The sequence below is a fragment of the Bubalus bubalis genome, chromosome 20, assembly GCF_019923935.1.
Source record: "Bubalus bubalis isolate 160015118507 breed Murrah chromosome 20, NDDB_SH_1, whole genome shotgun sequence".
NCBI classification, from domain to species: domain Eukaryota; kingdom Metazoa; phylum Chordata; class Mammalia; order Artiodactyla; family Bovidae; genus Bubalus; species Bubalus bubalis.
This window is the reverse complement of record NC_059176.1, coordinates 60,798,204-60,818,331: the sequence shown is the minus strand read 5'-3', so window position 1 is coordinate 60,818,331 and position 20,128 is coordinate 60,798,204. Positions and strand designations below refer to the sequence as shown.

The 20,128-nt window shown below is 36.9% G+C and overlaps 1 pseudogene; it reads right to left on the bottom strand.

The window, feature by feature from the left end:
* Positions 1-2,851: 2,851 nt before the first annotated feature.
* LOC102389516 lies at positions 2,852-9,435 on the bottom strand (annotated as a pseudogene).
* Between the last annotated feature and the right edge of the window lie 10,693 nt (positions 9,436-20,128).

The window sequence follows — 20,128 nt, the reverse complement described above, 5'->3', positions numbered from 1 at the left end:
GAAGAGGAAGACAGGGAACGAGATGTTTGGATGGCATCGCTGACTCAATGGACATGAGTTTGAGTAAGTTCTGGGAGATGGTGAGGGAGAGGGAAACATGGTGTGCTGCAGTCCATGGGTTCTCAAAGAGTCAGACACACTGAACAACAACAACGCTTAAACTTACAAGCATTTGCATAGGAAAGAAAACCATAAACAAAACAAAAGGACTACAGTCAGAATGGGAGAAAATATTTGCAAATGAAGCAACCGACAAGGGATTAATCTACAAAATATGCAAACAGCTCGTGGAGCACAGTATCAAAAAACACACCAAAAAACCCAGGCAAAAAATGGGCAGAAGATCTAAATACACATTCCAAAGAAGATCTACAGTTGGTTATAAAGCATATTAAAAGATGCTCAACATCACTAATTATTAGGGAAATGCAAATCAAAACTATAATGAAGTACCACCTCACATCAATCAGAATGGCCATCATCAAAAAATATACAAACAATAAATGTTGGAGAGGTTGTAGAGAAAAGGGAACCCTCTTATACTGCTGCTGGAAATTTAAACGGATATAGACACTGTTGAAAATACTCTATGGAGTTTCCTTAAGAAGCTAGAAATAGAGCTACCATATGATCCAGCACTCCCACACCAGGGCATGTATCTGGGGAAAATCATAATTCAAAAAGATTCATGCACCCCAGTGTTCATTGCAGCACTATTTACAATAGCCAGGGCATGGAAGCAACATAAATGCCCAAATGTCTATCAACAGAGTAATGGATAAAGAAGATGCAGTATATATATATATATATATATATATATATATATATATACACACACACACACACACATATATAATGGAATATTACTCAACCATAAAAAAGAACAAAATCATGCCATTTGCTGCAACACGGTTGGACCTAGAGATTGTTATACTGACAATAAGAAGTCAGTCAGACAGAGGAAAACAAATATCATATGACATTGCTTTTATGTGGAATCTAAAAAAGGGCTACAAATGAATTTATCTATAAAATGGAAATAGAGTTACAGATTAGAAAATAAACTTGTGCTTGCCAGGGCATAAGGGAGGGGAGGCATAAATTGGAAGATTGGGCTTGACACATACACACTGATATATTGATATATATAAAACAGATATTTAAGAAGGGCCTACTAATATATATATATATATATATATATATATATAGTAAAGGGAACTCTACTCAATACTCTGTAATGTCCTATACAGCAAAATAATCTAAAAAAGAGTGGGCATTTGTTTATGTATAATGGATTCACTTTGCTATATACCTGAAACTAATACAACATTGTAAACCAACTATAACTCAATAAAAATTTTAAAACATAAAAAATAAAACACCCAGAAAATAACATAGGAGAAAATATATGTGACTTTGGATATAGCAATGACTTTTTAGATGCAGCACCAAAATACAATACATAGGAAAAAAAATTCAAAATTTGGAATTCATTAAATTTGAAAAATTTTGCTTTGTGAAGTAGTGTCAAGTGAATGAGAAGACAGGGAAAAAATATTCATCTGATGAAAGATTGTTGTCCAAAGCATACAAAGAACTCTTAAAACCCAACAATAAGAAAATGAGCAACCATTTACAAAATGGGCAAAAGACTTGAACAGACATTTTACCCAACAAGATATACGGATGACATATAAGCAGCCACATATGTCATTCAGTTCAGTTTTCAGTTCAGTCATTCAGTCATGTCTGACTCTTTGCAACCCCATGAATCGCAGCACACCAGGCCTCCCTGTCCATCACCAACTCCCGCAGTTCACTCAGACTCACGTCCATCGAGTTGGTAATACCATCCAGCCATCTCATCCTCTGTCATCCCCTTCTCCTCCTGCCCCCAATTCCTCCCAGCGTCAGAGTATTTTCCAATGAGTCAACTCTTTGCATGAGGTGGCCAAAGTACTGGAGTTTCAGCTTTAACATCATTCCTTCCAAAGAACACCCAGGGCTGATCTCCTTTAGAATGGACTGGTTGGATCTCCTTGCAGTCCAAGGACTCTCAAGAGTCTTCTCCAGCACCACAGTTTAAAAGCATTAATTCTTCGGCACTCAGCTTTCTTCACAGTCCAACTCTCACATCCATACATGACCACTGGAAAAACCATAGCCTTGACTAGATGGACCTTTGTTGGCAAAGTAATGTCTCTGCTTTTCAATATGCTATCTAGGTTGGTCATAACTTTCTTCCAAGGAGTCATATGTCATTAGGGCATTACAAATTATAACAATGATGCCTCTACATACATATTCAGTTCAGTTCAGTTCAGTTCAGTCTGTCAGTCATGCCCGACTCTGTGACACCATGAATCGCAGCACGCCAGGCCTCCCTGTCCATCATCAACTCCCAGAGTTCACTCAAACTCATGTCCATCGAGTCAGTGGTGCCATGCAGCCATCTCATGTTCTGTTGTCCCCTTCTCTTCCTGCCCCCAATTCCTCCCGGCATCAGGGTCTTTTCCAATGAGTCAACTCTTCGCATGAGGTGGCCAAAGTACTGGAGTTTCATCTTTAGCATCATTCCTTCCAATGAACACCCAGGACTAATCTCCTTTAGAATGGTAGAATGACAAAAATCCAAATCACTAAAAAGAGGAATTCTCCTTTATTGCTGGTGGGAATTCAAAATATGATATAACTACTTTCGAAGACAGTTTAGTGGTTTCTTACAAAACTAACATATTCTTTTTTTTTTTTTTAAGACATTGAGTACATTTTATTGAGCCTTTTAGTTTACAACATGAGGTAAAAGGCAAATCAGTCCTCTTTAAGTGATATTTTACACAACTGTAGTAAATATTTTAAAGTTCAAGGGTTTATAATGGATTACATTTCTTAAAAGTCGAGGGATCAAGTAAACATGTTCTAACTTGAATTTTCCAGTTGACTCTTCGCTTAACAATAGTAACCAGCTCTAATTAGATACATACGTTTCTTCATGGCCATGTTTTATTGTTGATGGTTTCTTAACTATTTCAGTCAATATCCACTAATTCCACTTCAAAAATAAGTTTTGCGTTTGGTGGAATTTTGGCATCAGGCTCCCTTTCTTTTCATAAGCCCATTCTGGTTCAATCTCCAGTCGAGCCTTTTCTCCTTTACTCATAGTCAAGAGTGCTTCATCCCATCCTCGGATAACTTTGCCTATCCCAACCTTAAAACTTAAAGGCTTGGCATTTTTCTTCTTCTTTGAACTCGTGTGAATATTAGTATCAAAAAGAGTCCCATCTTGTAGTGTTCCTGTATACCAGCAGTGAACAACATCTCCCTTTTTGGGAAAGTTGGTTTTATCTCCTTTTTTAAGAACAGATTTTGTATATTTTGGTGGACCCTCATCCAGAGTCTCTTCAGACTTGGTTTCTTTGGGTTTATCTTCATTAAGCTTCACATTTTTCACCTGCTCAGACACTTTACTTATACTTTCAGTACCCTTGAAACGCTTACTTTCGAAAAGATGGTTATAGGCTGTAACCAAACGGTCCTTATTAGCTATCTTGGCCACATTTTTAATGTTTCCTAGAAATTTATGTTCTGCAAGAAACGAATCTGAACCGTGATCCTGCAGAAACTTGATAATGTCCTTCTTGGGCAGCTGCTCGCTGCGCAGCTGCTCCACGGTCCAGGCCCGCTGCGGAACGGCCACCGCCGTCTTCCCCCACTATTCTTAACCATGCAATCCAGCAACTGCAGTCCTCACATTTACCCAAATGAATTGAAAACTTGTGTCCAATAAAAACCTACATTTGGAAGTCAGCCATAATCACCAAAACAAGAAAACAAGGAAGACATTCTTCAGTCGTGATTGGATAAGTAAACTGTGATATATCCTGAGGATCAAATATTATTCATCACTAAATAATGAGCTAATAAGCCATGACAACACATGGTGGTAATTTAAATGCACACTACTAATTGAAAGAAGCCAATTTAAGAGACTACATACTGTATGACCCAACTACACAACATTCTTGGAAAGACAAAACTGTAAAAACAGCAAAAAGATTAGTAGTTGCATGGTTAGAGAGGAGAATGGTATGAATATGTAGAATACAGACAATTTTTAGGGCAGTGAATGGTGAAACATGAAATTATACATGTGTCAAAACTCACATAATATACAAAGTCAAGAGTGAACCCTAATGTAAAGTAAGGACTTTGGCTGATGTGTCAACTGTAAATTCATCAATTGCAACAAACATACCACTGTTGTGCAGGATGTTGCTAGAGGGGGACATTGTGTACATGCAACCATAAGGGGTATATGAAACTCTTTGTACTTCCTCAATTTTACTGTGAGCCTAAAACTGCTCTAAAAATAAGGTTTATTTATTAAGATATTAAAAAAATTGAACGAAAACAAAAGAAAAAAATTCATGGAGGTTGCTTTGTATATGTTATGATGAGTGTCATTTCACTTTAGCAAACGCCATCGATGAAGACTAAATACAGTGAAACCACCTTCAGGCACAGCTTCTAACATTTTGCCTCTGAGCTAAGCCCCTAACAGGAATGATACTTAAATAATGGATCGATACCTATTCATTTTCAAATGCTTCAAATTAGCACCCTTCTCCAATTATGGGCCTCCAAGACAATCTGTTCCCCAAAGAAACAGTATAAATCGTCAACATGGGTTCAACAGACTATAACATGTGTGTCCCAAATTGCTGGATTTAGGTCATTATATTTTTCCAGGCAGCTAATTTTCTCCTTTGAAATGCTCACAGAAGGTCAGAAGCAGTTGAAGCATCAAAGCTTTATGAATTAAACAGTTTCATTGTGAATGGAGGGAAGGCGACTGGCCTGCAGAAAGACAATTGTGAGTATCCCTGGCTAACCTTCAACTAGGACACATTCCACGGTAGGAGATCAATAGCCTACAGTCACCCAGAACGGACTTCAAGTCTCCGAGCACAGCTGACCCTTTACAAAGAAAATACTCACATCTCTAAGTTCGTAATGCTGGTGATTCTATATCTTTTCTGCTTACTGATTAATTTACAGGAAAATATGGTTGTAGAGGAGATCAAGGTAAGTGTGTTTCATAAGCCCTGGGCAATTTTCTCAAATAACAACCCAGACACTGTAAAATCTTATGAGGTCTATTACGTATGTTCTTTTCCGCAGAGTTGGTTTACCACAGCACATTCCCTTGCTCCCTGGTGCTAAATCCGGTCCTTCACAGGATGAAATGCCTTCACTGTGAGCCTGATTTTTGTTTGTTCCTGGGAGAGAGGATCTCACAGTTTCATTAAACACACTTGGTTGTAATCATATAATGAAAAATGGGGATTGAAATCTAGTATTATTGGTATTTTATTTGGTTAAATGTCTGCATCTCCTGTTGACTAGTGATATTTAATGATGGAGGGCATACAGAACTGTCTAAAATGGATGAACTATCTTCATAGTAATATTATTTTTATTTTTTTTTTTTTGCACTTGGAGACTATCATAAATCACTCTTAGTTTCTAGTTCTCAGTATTTTCCTAGTTCTTCAGTTTTCCATTTGTCATTGTCTTGTTTCATGAAAATTTTCTTCTTGAATCAACTTCTCTTTTTAGTCATATGTTACAGACACATCCCAGAAGACATCCTTATGGTCCTTGTGGGTGGAAAGGCTGTGAGCTTTGAATTGTCTTCTACTGTGACTGGGTACTTTCTTGGTAGTTTCAGGCAAGTCTTGAGCTCTCATAGGAACTCATTTTCCTTGTCCATTAAGTGGAGGCATTGTGATGATTAAATTAAATGAAGAACATGAAATCGTTCAGTAAAGTTATCTTTGTTACTGTCAGTTTAACTCTTGTGAGATGTTGTAAACAATTTTTCAAAATCTCCAGCAAGCATTCCTCCAACTACACCTTGATTACCTTGATTACCTCCACTAATGAATCAGCCCTAGACTGCTCAAATTATTTAAAAAATATGTTTTATAGAAATAAAACATGCTTCCTTTTAGTTTCTGCCAATTGTTTGTGTCTTCTCTTTGAAGGAACAAATGAAACAAATCTATACTTTTCCATTTAGTAGTATTTCATAAGATTTTTAAAAAATATTTAAGTATCTAAACTTTGTTATGGGTAGTTCTAAAATCAGAAAATTTGCAAGGATACTATAGAGCTTCCATATACAGTACACCCAATTTCTCCTATCATTAACACCTTATATGACTATGGAACATTTGTCACAACTAAGAAATAATATTGTTACAATTAATGAAATGAAAATAACTAATTATTATGAATTACATTATTTTTTTCTAATGACCCTTTTCTATTTCAGTATCCCATCCAGGATACGACATTACATTTAGACAGCATAGCTTCTGAGCACCTGAGCTATGATGGTTTCTTAGATGTTCCTTATTTTGGATGACTTTAACAGTTTTGAGGAGTACTGATCAAGTATTTTTGAAGACTGCCCCTCAGTTGGGATTTGTTTGATGATTTTATCTTGGTTAGAGTGGAGTTAAGTGTTTCTGGGAAAAAGACTATAGAGGTAAATTACCATGTCAAGAGTATATGCTATCAACATGACTTATGACTGTTGATGTTGCCATTGGGCATCCGGCTGAGGTTTGCCAGGTTTTTCCACTGAAAGTTACTTTTGTTTCCTTCCATACTTTGCTTGGGGCTTTCCAGGTGGCTCAGTGGTAAAGAACCTACCTGCCAATGTAGGAGACACAAGAGATGCAGGTTTCATCCCTGGGTTGGGAAGATCTTCTGCAGAAGGAAATGGCAACCCATTCCAGTATTCTTGCCTGGAAATTTTCATGGACAGAAGAGCCTGACGAGCTACAGTCCATGGGGTCCATGAGGGTCTGACATGACTCAGCCCGCATACCTCACCCTTTGAAAGGAAGTCAGAGGAGCCCACACTTAAGGGGTGGGGAGCTATACTTCATCTTCTTGAGGAAGAGGGATATTTACATAAATTATATGAAATTTCTGCATGAACGATTTATTTTTTCTCCTCCATGTATGTATTTATTTGACCATGTAAACGACTCTGCCTTCCCCTGTTTTGATTCTGACCCCAGTATATTTGGCAGCTATTTCTTTTACTCTAGCTGGCAGGAATTTTTACCTAGTTTTATGAAACATGAACAATTCTTCTATTTTTTATTCTTTTCAGTTGGTTCGAGAAGAATGTAGAATAAAAAAAAAAACACCTTTACTTCATCATTCTTAACCACATATCTTCTCAAATAATTATATTTTAATAACTCATTGTATAGATGTATTTTAATTTAACAAATATCTTACTGATGAGCTCTTTAGTTAGCTTCCAAGAGTTTTCAATTACTATTCTGAAAAAAAAAAAAAAAAGAAACTTTGTGATCTTTTCTTACCAAGATAAATTTCTAGGTTTGGAAGCATATGTGTATTTAAAATTTTTATTATTTGAAATAGAATTGTATGCATCCACCATCATCAATGAGAGAAAATGTCAATTGCCTCACACTTCACCAAATACAGAGTAAAATCATTATAGGCATTTTTATGGAATATATTATATGCTGCTATTTTCATTATTATTAACAATGTTGGGCATTCTTTGTACATGTTCACTGGCTATTTGCATTTTTTCTCATGTGAACTATCTGTTCAGAACTATCTGTTCATTTTGTCATTGATCACTGAGCAATCTTGCTTTTCACAGAACGGAACCACATTCATAATCAGGGCAGGCAAGAGAACTTTAGAATAACACTATATACAGTACACACTAAATATAGGTCATATATTTTTCTGCATTAAAAATTGTAACACCAAATATTTATAATGCAAAACCATAGTGAAATAAATAATAAGATTCTTAGCATAGAAATAACTCATCAGCCTCTGGCCATTTTGGAGCCAGTACAAGCACAGAAAACAGTAGACACAGAGAAATAAATAGCCATTCATGAGGTAGATAAAAATTAATATATATGATATCATACCTTAAAACTATAAATATATCTTATTCTTAAATGTTCATGAAATTTAAAAATTGATTTTATAATATACTTCAAAGAACATTTCAATAAATTATAAAATGTGGAAATAGTGCAAATCAGATTCAGAACAAATAAAATTTAAAAATAAATTTATAACAGAATTGGAAATTAACAACGATCTTAAATAAAATTCTCAATTTTTTGATAAAGAAGAAAGAAAATTCAAAATTATGGAATGTACAGAATGTAATTAAAACAAAATTGCTAAAATTTAAAACCATAGGATAAATCTAAAGGAAAGTTTTATAGCCTTTAAAATATGCATTTTTAGATAAGCAAGCAAAATAAACAAACCAATTAAATATTTAATTCAATGTTAGAAAATGTAGTAAGATAACCCTAAAGAAAGTACAAGGAAAAATTAGTATGCATAAGTGTCTAAATTAATTCATTAGAAGAGATGAGTAATTCCAAGGAAGTATCTTTAAGTAAATCAATAAAAGAAAAATCATTATCTAAATTTACAACATAGGTTTCTTTAGAGTCAAGCAACACAACTAATGTTAGTTATTTCAGATAGGTAAAACAGGGTTTTTCCAGTGGTCATGGAGGATGTGAGAGTTGGACTATAAAGAAAGCTGAGCGCCGAAGAATTGATGCTCTTGAACTCTGGTATTGGAGAAGACTCTTGAGAGTCCCTTGGACTGCAAGGAGATCCAACCAGTCCATCCTAAAGGAGATCAGTCCTGGGTGTTCATTGGTAGGACTGATTTTGAAGCTGAAACTCCAATACTTTGGCCAACCGATGCGAAGAGCTGACTCATTTGAAAGACTCTGATGTTGAGAAAGATTGAGGGCAGAAGGAGAAGGGGACGATAGAGGATGAGATGGTTGGATGGCATCACCGACTCAATGGACATGGGTTTGGGTGGACTCCGGGAGTTGGTGATGGACAGGGAGGTCTGGCGTGCTGATTCATGGGGTCGTGAAGAGTCGGACACGACTGAGCAACTGAACTGAACTGAAAACAGGGGAAAGTTTTCACTGCACACTGAAGAACTACAAAATGAAAAATTGGAGGGGAAGAGAAGGCAGCAAGAGTGATCACAGTGACAGGAACTGAAGAGCGCTGCTGGGGCGGCTCTGCCTAAGCCGCCTCCTGAGCGCAGCACATTTCACGGTTTTGCAAGACAGTCCGATTGACCTAGCTTTGGTCACATGCCCACCCCTAACACAAAACCCTGTTAGATGAGGTATGTTTCTGTGATTGATCCAGTCTATCTAGATTAAGTGTTCATTATTCTGACTAGGATGCATGCACATGTACCCTGATCGTCACCATCACCAGATCCACATTGGAAAGGAAAAGTATAAGTATGGGAAGGAAAGGGATTAAGTCACCAGAAATGGAAAGGTGACGAATTGGCGAATTCGTCATTCGTAATTGACGAAGAGGGGCACATGCTTTTTAAATCTACTTCCTTGAGAATCTACCACATGCACACACACACACACACACACACAAACATTGTATCATTCAATTGATTTTATGTCCCAAATTAAAAATTGACAATGGCCTAAAAAAGGTTATTTTTAACTTATTCAAGCAAGCACTTCACGTGTTTACATGCTGGTTGGGTTATTACCTTGTGTTATCTTCATCAGGAAACAGGTTGATGGAGCATCTATCATTTGGAACATATCCAATAACCATCACAGAAAGAAAGGAAGCTCTCACCAGCTATTTAAGTTTTACCCAAAAAATGACCAATCTTACTTTTGCTAACATTTCTATGGCCAGAGAAAGTCAGGTAGCCATGTGTGGTTTCAAAAGGATTGGAATTACAATTCTATGATAAAGTCTACAGGAACACAGAGGATTTTTTGAGCACTGAAACTATTTTGTTTGATACTACAGTGCTATATCGGAGAAGGCAATGGCACCCCACTCCAGTGCTCTTGCCTGGAAAATCCCATGGATGGAGGAGCCTGGGAGGCTGCAGTCCAGGGGGTCGCTAAGAGTCAGACACGACTGAGCGACTTCACTTTCACTTTTCACTTTCATGCATTGGAGAAGGAAATGGCAACCCACTCCAGTGTTCTTGCCTGGAGAATCCCAGGGACGGGGGAGCCTGGTGGGCTGCCGTCTATGGGGTCACAGAGAGTCAGACACTACTGAAGTGACTTAGCATAGCATAGCATAGTGCTGCTGCTGCTGCTGCTAAGTCGCTTCAGTCGTGTCCGACTCTGTGCGACCCCATAGACGGCAGCCCACCAGGCTCCCCCATCCCTGGGATTCTCCAGGCAAGAACTAGATACAAGTAATTACACATTTGTCAAAAACTATAGAATGTCTAACACCAAGAGTGAACCCTTATGTAAATCATGGCCTTTGAATGATAATGCCATGTCCATATATGTTTATTGACTGTAAAAAAGTACCACTCTGCTTGGTGGGGGATGTTGGTAATGAAGGCGGATTGTGGAGAGATAGGAAGTGTGTGGGAACACTTTGTACTCTCTGCTCAAATTTTTACTGCTGCAAAAATTTTATTTAAAAGGACAAAAGAAAGGAAATAACAGAGCCTCAGGACCAGTGAGGCAAGAATAATAATCTGACAGCAGTGTCAACATAACCCCAGAAAAGGGAAGAAGTAACAGAGATGAAAAATATTAGAGGGAATATCAGCTTCTAAAATATGATGAAAGACAAAACATTAGCAAATTCAAGAAGCTAAGTAAACTCCAGACAGATTAAATTTGAATAATGTCCATACACAATATAATCAAATTTCTGAAGCCTAAAAATAACTATATATACTTAAAAGTAGTTACTTAAAATATACAAAAATATACTTTAAAAGCATATTGAGAGAAATATTGTTCACATGTTTATCTGAAGAAAATGAAAATACTAATTCAAAAAGATATATGCACCTCTAGGTTCATTGTAGCCAAATGTGCAATGAACAGTAACCAAGATAAGGATGCAACAAAATCTACACAAGGTCTTCCAGAAAATAGAAGACATATATAACTTAATGGGGCCAGCATTGGTTTGATATGCAAACTGAACAAAAATAGTATTTAAAAAGCAAAACATCAACCAATATCTCATGTGACTATAAACTCAAAATCTGAAACAAAATCTAAACAAATTAATATACAATATATAAAAAGAATAATGCATGCCAACCAAAAGATGTTTACTGCAGAAATGCAAGAGTTGTTCAGTATTTAAAACTCAAACAATATATTCAACCACAATAATAGTTTAAAGGAAAAAAAAACCGTGTGGTCATCTTAATTGATACAGAGAGAATTGGAAAAAATTCAACAACCATACAGAGAAAATATTTATGCATTATGAATAGATGGAGCACTTCCTCAACTTCACAAAGAGGATCTAAATAATCTACAGCTAATATTGCATTTAATGGTGAAAAATCGACTGCTGCCCTCACACAGTTTAAGAACGAGGCAAAGACATCTACTCTCACTACACCTGAGAATCTTAGCAGGTGCAACAAAGCAAGGAAAGAAAATGATAAATGTACAGATTAGAATAGAATAGATAAAACTTGTCTCTCCTTGGAGATGACATGCTTTTCTATGAAGAAAATCACAAAGAATATACCAAAAAATAAACCCTTCTAGAACTAATAAGTAAGTTCAGTAAGTTCATAGGATACAAGATCAACACATACACACACAATATCAATTTTATTTTTGTATACTAACAATGAACGTGTAGACACAAAAATAGAAAGACAGTATATCTTTTACAATAGTTCCAAAATTATGAAATCATTTGATGTAAATCTAACTAAACACAAACAGCATGCATATGCTGAAAACTACAAATGGTGATGAAAGACATGAAATCTAAGTAAATTGAGAGAAAAACTGTATTCATGGTTTTGAAGATTCAATATAGTAAAATGTCAATTTTCCCTAAATCAGTTTAATGTAATTCTTATCTAAAACACATCATGATTCTTTATAGATTCTTTATAGATCTTGTAAAGCTGACTCTAAAGTGTATATGAGAGATAAAGGAATTAGATGAGATAAAGATTGTAAACAGAAATCTATATTTCTCAAAAAAAAGTGGTATTAGTGGAAAGAGAGCTGCATAGATCAATGAGTGGAAAAGAGAGACATATTTTGTCACATAGTGACAAACTTTTGATATTTCACAAAGTTGCAAAAGAAATTCAGTGTAGAAGGAATAGACTTTTCAACATATGCTGTTGGAAGAAATGGACATCCATTGGCAAAAAATTTAAACTTGACCTAAACCAAACATCATATACAACAATTTATTAAAATTGCATCAAAATTTAAACTATAAAACTTTAGAAGAAAACTTAGAAAATCTTTGTAACTTAGGGACAGATTCTTAGGTATGTATAAAAAATAGAATCCTTAAGAGTATTACATAATTAAATAGGACTACATTGAAATTAAATAGTTTATTTATTTATTTATGCTACTTAGTGGGGTATATGGATCTTAATTCTCTGACCAGGGATCAAATCTGTACTCCCTATATTGGAAGCATGGAGTCATACCCCCCAGGACACCAGGGAAATCTCTTAAACACGTTTGTTGTATAAACATTCTAAGACAATCAGTGGATAAGCCACATTCTTGGAAGCTATATTTACAATATCTGACAAATGGCTTGTTTCTCGAGTAAACAACTCTCTGAGTTCAGTAGTGAGAAATCCATTCAATTAGAAATTGGTAAAATACTTAGATAGTTCACCAAACAGAACACAAGGATGGCAAATAAGCATATAGAAAAGTCTCAACATTAATAATCATTAGGAAAATGTCAGTTAAAGCCATGAATAGATACCACTCACATATATTGCTGCTGCTGCTAAGTCACTTCAGTGTGTCCGACTCTGTGCTACCCCATAGACGTCCTCCCACCAGGCTCCCCCATCCCTGGAATTCTCCAGGCAAGAACACTGGAGTGGGTTGCCATTTCCTTCTCCAATGCATGAAAGTGAAAAGTGAAAGGGAAGTTGCTCAGTCGTGTCTGACTCTTCGCAACCTCATGGACTGCAGCCTACCAGGCTCCTCCACCCATGGGATTTTCCAGGAAAGAGTGCTGGAGTGGGGTGCCATTTAGAGTGATTCAAATAACATATCAACAATACTATGTGCAGATAAGGATGCAGAGCCAATTGTTATCACATCCATTGCTTGTGAGAAAATGTTAGAGCCACTGCGGAAAACTGTTGAGTATTTTCTTACAAAGTTAAAAGCACATTTATACTATGGCCCAGAAATTGTCTGAGTATGTACCCTGGAGAAAGTAAAACTTAAATTCACCAAAAAAACTTTGCAAATGAATGTTTCTACTAGATTTATTTGTAATAACCTCAAACTGGAAACAACACAAATATCTTTCTCTGGGTTTAGAAGGTTGAATAACAACCCTTAAAGATATGAAATATTAATCCCTGGACCTCATAAATATTATTTTATTTGGAAGAGGTTCTTACTATAAGTGATAAAGAATAGTAACATGAGAAATTATCCTGGATTATCCAAGTGGGTGCTAGTTGTATCCACATGCAACCTTATAAAGAGACAGAGACAGATTTGACACATAGATGAAAGGTAAGGGCAGAAATTGAAGTGATGCAGCCACAAGTCAGCTATGCCAGAAGCCAACAGAAACTGAAATAAGCAAAAAGACAAAATGCCAGCCGAAGTACAAAGAGGGTGGGCAGCCTCACTGACACCTTGATTTCTCTCCAATGATACTGATTTTGTCCATCCAGCCTCTCGAACTATAAGAGAATAAATTTCTACCGAGTTAAGCCTCCACGTTTGTGCTAAATTGTTATAGCTGCTACAGGAAAATAATACACTGGGTGAGTGAAAAACAGTGGTACATCTATTCAAAGGAATATTACTCTGCAAAAAAAAAGGGAACAAACAACTGGAGTGTGTAGTAAATTCCATGGATCTTGAGGGAATTATACTAAATAAAAGATGTCCTTTTCATAATGCTGCACACTGTGAGCCAATTTTTTTTGTTGCTGTTGTTCAGTTGCTAAGATGTTTCTGACTCTTTGCAACCCTGTGGACTATAGCACTCCAGGTTCCTCTGTCTTCCACTATCTCCCAGAGTTGGCACAAATTCATTTCCATTGAGTCAGTGATGCATAATGTTATCTAATCATCTCATACTCTGCCACCTCTTACTCCTTTCGTCTTCAATATTCCCGAGCATTAGGGTCTTCCCCAATGAGTCAGCTCTTAGCATCAAGTGGCCAAAGTACTAGAGCTTCAGCTCCAGTCCTTTTAAAAAATATTCAGGATTTATTTCCTTTAGGACTGACTGGTTTGATCTGCTTGCTGTCCAAGTGAATCTCAAGAGTCTTCTCCAGGACCACAATTCAAAAGCATAAATTCTTTAGCAATCAGCCTTCTTTATGGACTAACTTTTACATTGGTACATGACTACTGGAAAAACCATAGCTTTGACTATATATATCTTTGCCAGCAAAGTGACCTCTCTGCTTTTAATATGCTATCTAGTTTTGTCATAGCATTCCTTCCATCGATTAAGCATCTTTTAATTTCATGGCTGCAGTCACCATCCACAGTAATTTTGGAGCCCAAGAAAATAAAATCTGTATTGCTTCCACTTTTCCCACTTTTTGCCATGAAGTGATGGGACTGGATGTCATGATCTTAGTTTTTGAATGCTGAGTTTCAAGACAGCTTTCTCACTCTCCTCTTTCACCCTCATCAAGAGGCTCTTTACCTCCTCTTCACATTCTGCCATTAGAGTGGTATCATCTGCATATCTGAGATTGTTTATATTTCTCCCAGCAATCTTGATTCCACCTTATTCATCCAGCCTGGCATTTTGCATAATATACACTGCATATAAGTTAAATAAGCACAGTGACGATATACAGCCATGGCATGCTCCTTTCACATTTCTAAAGCAGTCAGTTGTTCCATGGCTGGTTTTAACCATTGCTTCTTGACCTGTGCGCAGGTTTCTCAGGAGGCAGGTAAGGTGGTCTGGTACTCCCATTTCTTTAAGAATTTTTCACAGTTTGCTTTTATCCACACAAAGGCTTTCACATTGCTAATGAAGGAGAAATAGATGTTTTTCTGGATCTCTCTTGCTTTCTCCATGATCCAGTGAATGTTGGCAATTTGATCTCTGATTCCTTTGCATTTTCTAAATCCAACTTGTACATCTGAAAATTCTCAGTTCACATACTGTTGAAGTGTAGCTTGAAGGATTTTGAGCATTACCTTGATAACATGTGAAAAGAGCACAGTTGTATAGTAGTTTGAACATTCTTTGGCACTGCCTTTCTTTGAGATTTAAATGAAAACTGATCTATCTCAGTTCTGGTGTCATTGCTGAGTTTTCCCAATTTGATAGTCTATTGAGTGCAGCACTTTAACAGAATCATCTTTTAGGATTTGAAATAGCTCACCTGGAATTCCATCACCTCCACTAGCTTTGTTTGTAGTGAGGCTTCCTAAGACCCATTTGACTTCACACTCTAGGATGTTGGTCTCTAGGTGAGTGACCACACCATCGTGGTTATCTTGGTCATTAAGACCTTTTTTGTACAGTTTTCTGTGTATTCTTGCCACCTCCTCTTTATCTTTCCTGTTTTTGTTAGGTCCTTGCCATTTCTGTCCTCTACTATTCCCATCAATCCATGGCATGTTTCCTTGGTGTTTGTAATTTTCTTGAAGAAATCTCTATAGTCTTTCCCATTCTGTTGTTTTCCTCTATTTCTTTGCATTGTTCCCCTAAGAAAGCTTTCTTATCTCTCCTTGCTATTCTCTGGAACTATGCATTCAGTTAGATATGCCTTTCCTTTTCTCCTTTGCCTTTCACTTCTCTTTTCTCAACTATTTGTAAGTCCTCCTCAGATAACCATTTTGCCTTCTTGCATTTTTTTCCCTCTTGGGTATGGTTTTGGTCACCACCTCCTGCACAGTGTTACAACCCTCCATCCAAAGTTTCTCAGGCATTCTGTCTACCAAATCTAATCCCTTGCACCTATTTGTCAACTTCAGTATATAATCATAAAGGATTTGATTAAAGTCATACATGAATGGCCTAGTGGTTTTTCCTACTTCAATTTAAGTCTGTATTTTGCAATAACGAGGTCATGATCTGAGCCATAGTGATCTCCAGGTATTTTTTTCCTGGCTGTATAGAACTTCTCCATCTTCTGCTGCAAAGAATAGAATCAGTCTGAGTTTGGTACTGACCTTCTGGTGATGTCCATGTGCAGAGTCATCTCTTGTGTTGGTGGAAAAGGGTGTTTGCTATGACCAATGGGTTCACTTGGCAAAACTCTGGTAGCCTTTGCCCTGCTTTATTCTGTACTCCAAAACCAAACTTGCCTGCTACTCCAGGTATCTCTTGATTTCCTACTTTTGCATTTCAATCTTCTAGGACAATATTGTAAAGTAATTATTCTACTATTTAAAATAAAGTTAAATTTACAAATAATAAATAAATAAAGAACTAACAATAAAAAAGAAAGTTAAACTGCCACATAACAATACATAGGTGATATATGCAAAACATGTGCTGCAAAAATGAAATTTAAAATAATTAATTATAGAATTCAAAAGGAAATATGGTGGTACTATATATACATAGAATGACAATATTTCCTAAAGTACCTGGGTCATTTTCAGACTATGCCTGTTTATCAGCATAATTAGTAAATGGTTATCATCCCATTTCACTAAAAAACAAAAGAAAAACTAAATATATTCTTACCATATGATCTGGCAACCAAATTCCTTGGCATCTATCCAAAAGAGTGAAAAATATGTCAGTATAGACACTTGCACAGAGATACTTATAGAAGCTTTATTCATAATCACCAAAATGTAGAAACAACCAAGATGCTCTTCAGTAGGTGAGTCAATAAACTGACATACCTAGAGACAATAGAATATAATTCACACTGAAAAGAAATGAGATATCAAGCCATGAAAAGACACAGAGGTAACTCCGTGCATGTTTCTAAGTGAACAGAACCATTCTGAAAAGTTTACTTGCTGTATGGTGTGGGAGACCTGGGTTTGACGCCTGGATTGGGAAAATCCCCCAGAGGGGGCATGACAACCCACTCCAGTATTCTTGCCTGGAGAATCCCCATGAACGGAGGAGCCTGGCAGGCTAAAGTCTGTGGGGTTGCAAAGAGTCAGACATGACTGAGTCTCTGACAGCACACACGACATTCTATAAAAGGTGAAATTATGGAGACAGTGAAAAGATCAGGTTGTCAGGGGTTGGATGGGAAGGAATAAATAAGAGGAACACAAGGTCTATAGTGCAGTGTTGATATTCTGTTTGATGCTATTTTGATGGATACATGTCATCATACCTTTGTCCAAAGCCAGAGAGAACCCTAATGTAACCTATGGACTTGGGGTGATTGTGATGTGCCAGTTTAGATTCACAAGTCATAACAAGTGTGCTACCACGGTGGGGAATGTTGATAATGGAGGAGGCTATGAATGTGTGGGGGACAGAGGATATATGGAAAATCTTTGTACCTTCCCCTCAAATTTACTACTAACTTTAAACCTCTCTTTAAAAGTCTTTATACCAAAAAAAAAAAAGAGAGAGAGATGAAATCCAAGTAAGTTATGCAGTCAATATCTGCTTTTTATAATTGTACTAGTATAATTATATAAATATATCACTGAAAGAAGCTAGGTGATAGGCACACAGGAATCCTCTGAACTATTTTTTCTTCTTGAATCTAAAATTATTTCAAAGTAAAAAGTTAAAAACAGACCAACAATTGTAATTCATATTTATGAGGATTTTCTTTATGTAGGTATTACCCTAAGTTTATTGGCTCATCTAATCTTTATAACCTAAAGAGATAAGAATGAAAATCTTGTCTATTCTGAGGCATGGACTGGTTCAGTTTCCTATAATTACAAAGTAGAAGCAAGTCAGAAACTCATGGAGCCCACTTCCAAAATACTCTCATAACTGCCACTCTGCAATGCCCCTTGTGTTAAGACATCCTCGTGGCCATGTCTGTAAGAGAAAGAAAATGAAAAGCAGAAACAAGAAAATACACGAACAGTAGCAGCAGCTGGAAGAAATCTGTAACTCAGTCAGTCAAAGACATATGAATTTTCAAACAAACAAAACACATTACTACCAAATTTTAAAAATTAAGGTAATAAGATATGAAAGGTATTCCAAGGCATGTTATAAAGTGAGATAAAACAAGTGAAATAAAGCATGCTAATCTTTATAATATGCAGTGATTTGTATGGGAGAAAAGACAAGAAAGAGAAACAGTGGAAAGCATCATATATGTGGGTGGATGAGTTGTGTGTGTTTGCCTGTGTGTGTGTGCACACACATACATACAGCATGCTTGCATGTGGAACTGTTTTGTATATGAGAAATTGTCGACCTTGGTTAAAAGCGGGAATTTCTGGGAAATTAAGCAAAGCATGTGTAAGGAAGGACTTATAGCACACATTGTTCATTAGGACATGGTATCCATTTTCCTTCTTTTCTTTTACTTAGAGAATCCTAGATTTTATCTGGGCACATAGCTACTCATCTAAATCATCTTTTGAAGTTGGCAATGGTCATATGACAAGTTCGGAGCAATGAGAGGTAAGTGGAGGTGAGGTCTGAGGCTCTGGATTGTTTCTTTGGAGATGCATAGTTCTTCAGGACTTCTTCACTTCCCATAGGCTGACGAGTGGATGTGACCGGCACCCAAGCTTCAGTCATAACCACCAAGGCAATCTGGTAGGGAAGATGGTAGAGAAATAAGATGGACCTTCTGGAATATAGCAGTTACATTTCTATCCATGCACTGCTTACATAGAGACTATCTGGCAAGAAAAAATTCACTTCTATTTCTTTTAAGCCAGTTTATATTTGGATCTCTTCATGTAATAGTTTAGCCTGCATCGCAATTAGTACAGATTCAATTTCCCTTGTGGTTCAGCTGGTAAAGAATCTGTCTGCAATGTGGGAGACCTGGGTTTGATTCCTGGGTGTGGAAGATCCCCTGGAGAAGGAAATGGCAACCCACTCCAGTACTCTTGCCTGGAGAATCCCATGGACAGAGGAGCGGGACAGGCTGCAGTCCATGGAACCACAAAGAGTTGGACATGACTGTGTGACTAACTTTCAATTTTTTTCATTTTTTAATTTCTACTGAATTTTCTTTGTTTACTCATATAACATATATGCATTAACAGAGTTTGTTGTTGTTCAGCTGCTAAGTCGTGTCCAGCTCTTTGTGATCCCATGGACTGTAGCCCACCAGGCTCCTCTGCCCATGGAATTTTCCAGGCAAGAATACTGGAGTAGGTTGCCATTGCCTTCTCCAGGGGATCTTCCTGACACAGGGATCAAATCCATGTCTCCTGCATTGGCCGGTGTGTTATCACTGAGCCAATAGGGAAGCCCATTAACACAGTTTAGATTTCAGAAGTGCAGAGAAACATAGAAAATTCCTCACCCATAGAAAGGAATGAAATTGTGTCATTTGTATAGATTGAATAGACCTAGAAACTGTCACTCAAAGTGAAGTAAGAAAGTGAAGAACAAATATCATATTTCAATGCATATAAGTGGAATCTCTGGAGAAGGAAATGGCAACCCGCTCCAGTATTCCTGCCTGGAGAATCCCATGGATAGAGGAGCCTGGTGGGCTACAGCCCATGGGGTTGCAAGAGTCGGACACAACTTAGTGACTGAACCACCACCACCAAGTGGAATCCAGAAAAAATAGTATAGATTAATTGATTTGCAAAGCAGAAATAGAGACACAGATTTAGAGAACAAATGTATGGATACCAAATGGCAGGGGGAAGGGAGGTTGGGATGGTTGGGAGATTGGAATTGGCATGAGAAATGACTGTATAGCAGAAGAAACTCTTTCAATGTTTAGGTCTTTGGTCTAAAGGGGAAGGAAGTCCAAGGAAGAAGGGATATATATATATGTGTGTGGGTATATAGCAGTAAAAATACTACAATGTCATAAAGCAACTATGCTCCAATAAAATAAAATAAACATAAATATGAAATTGCCACTTTGGTGAGAGCCCTAAAG